The sequence below is a fragment of the Eriocheir sinensis genome, chromosome 24 (genome assembly GCF_024679095.1).
Source record: "Eriocheir sinensis breed Jianghai 21 chromosome 24, ASM2467909v1, whole genome shotgun sequence".
In the NCBI taxonomy this organism is placed as follows: domain Eukaryota; kingdom Metazoa; phylum Arthropoda; class Malacostraca; order Decapoda; family Varunidae; genus Eriocheir; species Eriocheir sinensis.
The window spans coordinates 5,135,518-5,139,158 of record NC_066532.1 but is presented as its reverse complement, the minus strand read 5'-3'; the positions used below and the strand labels follow the sequence as shown (position 1 = coordinate 5,139,158).

Sequence of the window (3,641 nt, the reverse complement as noted above, 5' to 3'; positions counted from 1 at the left end):
GTCTTGAAATTTGTGTTTCTTAATCTTCATCTCGATTTTTAAGTCTTTGTTTTATGTGTGCTTTATGGAATTGTTTTAGTTAGTGTGTTTAATTTAAGTTTCTTTGTTTTATCTATTCATTGCTTAAAGTTGTTTCCCGTTTTTTTTTCCTTTTTGTTAGCAGCTGCATCCCTTGTGATACCGCACCACACGTTAATAGTATGTAAATGCATACTAGGCCCATTAATAAATAACTTTGTTTGTGGTCGATGAAATATCTATCTATCTACCTATCTATCTATCTAAATGCAGTAAGGAAGGAAGAAGGGGGTGATAAGGCAGGAAGGAAGGAAGGGGAAGGGGAAGGGAAGGGGAAATACAGGAAGGAAGGAAGGGGTGGAGGTGAAGGTGCGAGGGGAAGGGGGAAGGGATAATGGGAGGGGAAATAAAGGTGGAAGTGGAGGAGGAACGGTAGTTGTGATAAATGGAGAGGAAGGAAGGAAGGGAGGTGAAGGGAAGGAAGTGGTAGGGAAGGGGAAATGCAGGAAGGAAGAAGGGGGTAGTAATGTTTGAGAGGGGGGAGGAGAAGGGAAATAAAGGGGGGAAGTGGAGCTAATGGAAAGGGGAAAAGGAGGAAGGAAGGAAGGAAGAGGGAAGGGAGGATGATGGTTGAGGAATAGAAGGAGAGGACGTAGAGGGAAGTGGGAGGGGGGGGGGGAGAAAAAGGGAAGGAGGGGTAGAGGGAATAGGAACAGTAGGAGAGGGGGAATGAGGAAGTGGAGGAGGAGGTGGAAGATGAGGGGGGGGTGCAGTGGAATGAAGTGAAGGTGGATAGCGAGAGCATTTTTGTAGTAGTTTACTTGATACTGTAATTACGTTAGTTGTTTTTTTTTCTTTTTTTTTCTTGCTTCTGATAGTGGATTTAAGAGCAATTGTTATTTTTTTTTCATTTTTCCCCTTTATTACTTTCTTTTCTTACCTTTTCATTTCGATTTCCTCCTCCTCCCCCTTTTCCTAGGCTACTTGTTGCCTTCCTATTTTCTTTCTTCCTTCTCTCATTTCTTCATTTTTTCTTCCCTTCCTGATCTCGTCACTTCATTCCCTCTTCCTTCCCTGCTCTCCCTTTCTTTCTCTTCATTTCTACTGTTCCTCAGCCCCGTGTCAGATCGTAATAACTCGCCCGTCAGTGTTTAACGCGACTAAGACTTCTTGACAGCGCGAAAATCAGGTCACGGCGACGATCAAACTGAATTACAACTTTTTCTCTTTACTTCAAACTCAGATCCCATGCGATTAATGGGATGGGCTTTTGTGGTTGGGTAAAATCGCAGAAGAGGCGTAGGTAAGGAGAGCATGTGAGATGGGAAGATGCTGTACTTACACATAATTGCACTTCTCTTTCGGCCACCTCTTTTGATTAATTTTTTAGGAGCAGCGAGTAGCGGGCTTCTTTTATTTTTGTTTCTTTTTTTTTGTGCCCTTGAGCTGTCTCCTTTGTTGTAAAAAAAAAAAAAAAGCCATATGAAAATAATAATCGTTCTACAAATCAAAACCAATCTATCAATATATATAAATCATAATTCAAAATCAATCTATCAATATATATAAATCATAATTCAAAATCAATCTATCAATATATATAAATCATAATTCAAAATCAATCTATCAATATATATAAATCATAATTCAAAATCAATCTTTCAATATGCACAAAATAAAAGAAACGAAACCAGTCTATCAGTATAAATAAAAAAAACGATCTGTCTGTGTATGAAATTAAATAAAAATCAGTATCAATAAAAATAAAATAAACAAAATCAGTATCAATATGCATAAAATAAAAGAAACAAAACTAGTCTATCAGTACAAATAAAAAACAATATATATGCATAAAATAAAATAAAAAGCCGTATTAATAAAAATAAAATAAACAAAATCAGTATAATATGCATAAAATCAATATCAATCAATATCTCTACATAAAATCAATCACTGTTACTTAAACTAATTATCATCAGTTATACATACATTTACCTATTAGTTATACAGAGTGAATCAGTCTATTAATTCCTCTTTTCCTTCTTTACAGGTAAGCATCTCTGGGCGGCGAGGCGCGTCACCACGGCACTAACCAAGGTGTCTCAGGCAGGTGAGCAGACCGTACCTTAAGTGACGAAGTTTTTTTTTTTCCACGGGTCCGAGCTTAGGTCCGCTTTCCTTTTGCATTTTGTTATAACACTTAGACAAGGTAAAGGTAACAGTATGGGCATACGCTATAGTTTTCTGCGCGTGGCTGCGGTGCTCATCTCTGTCACATTGGCCCTAAAGCTTGTGGTGGGAAGAACCCTTTATCCCGGGACATAGGCCAGTGCGAAGTCCGGGATTACCAGCTTACCTTCTTCAGGTGTCCCCAAAGGGAGGATGGACCAGGGCCTCGAAATCATATATAGGCACGCTAACCACTGCCCCACGGAGGAATAAAATAACGTGTTTCGCCTGGGATCGAACCGGGGAACTTGCGCGCGTGAAGGGTAGATATCCACCACTCTACGAAAACATAAAAACAATTTCCCATGCCGGGAATCGAACCCGGGCCTCCTGGGTGAAAGCCAGGTATCCTAGCCACTAGACCACATGGGATATGAGTTTAAACTGAAGAGAAAAAGTTTTAATTCAGTTTGGTCGTCGCCGTGACATAATTTTCGTGCTGTCAAGAAGTCTTATTAGTCACGTAAAACACTGACGGACGAGTTATTACGACCTGACACGAGGCCGAAGAACATAAAAGAAATGAAGCAAAAAGAAAGGGAGAGCAGGGAACGAAGATGGAATGAAGGGACGAGATCAGGAAGGGAAGAAAAAATGAAGAAATAAAAGGAAAGAAGGAAGAAATAAAAAAGGAAGGTTACCAGTAAGTAGCCTAGGGAAAGGGGGAGGAGGAGGAGGAAATCGAGGTGAAAAGAAGGTAAAAATGTAAAAAAAAAAAATTGCTCTTTTAAATCCATTGTCAAGAACAAGAAGATAAAAGAATAGTATCAAGTAAACTACTACTACTACTACTACTACTACAACTACTGCTACTACTACTACTACTACTACTACCAACAGTTATAATTAAAACCTAGATAGACTAGAAGGAAGAGCCTTGAGGGAGAAATCCTTCACACACACACACACACACACACACACACACACACACACACACACACACACATTTCTCTCTCTCTCTCTCTCTCTCTCTCTCTCTCTCTCTCTCCGGTATTTCCTCCTCACGTCTCTCTGTGGGTTCCTCCTGACCTATTTAAGAGAGAGAGAGAGAGAGAGAGAGAGAGAGAGAGAGAGACGGGGGAGGTCCGTTTTGCTTATAGATACATAGATAATGGTAGACAAATAGCGAGTATATAGTAGTAGCAGTAGTAGTAGTAGTAGTAGTAGTAGTAGTAGTAGCGATATTCCCAAAGTTACATAATCCATGCATACATCCTTCTCCTTCATCTTTATAGACTCAAAATCATCGCTAAAGTCACAATCAAAACAAAACAAACCGAAAAAAAATAATATGAACTTAAGAACATAAGAATGTAAGGAGTCTGCAAGAGGCCGGCTGGTCTACACAAGGCAGCTCCTTTAATCCTAACCCCACCTTACCTCACTATCCATGA

At 39.6% G+C, this 3,641-nt stretch overlaps 1 non-coding gene across 1 annotated transcript; it reads right to left on the bottom strand.

Moving 5' to 3' along the window:
- Positions 1–2,547: 2,547 nt before the first annotated feature.
- Positions 2,548–2,619, bottom strand: Trnae-uuc (transfer RNA glutamic acid (anticodon UUC)). Its single transcript has one exon. It is a non-coding gene; the product is annotated as a tRNA-Glu (tRNA).
- Positions 2,620–3,641: the final 1,022 nt, after the last annotated feature.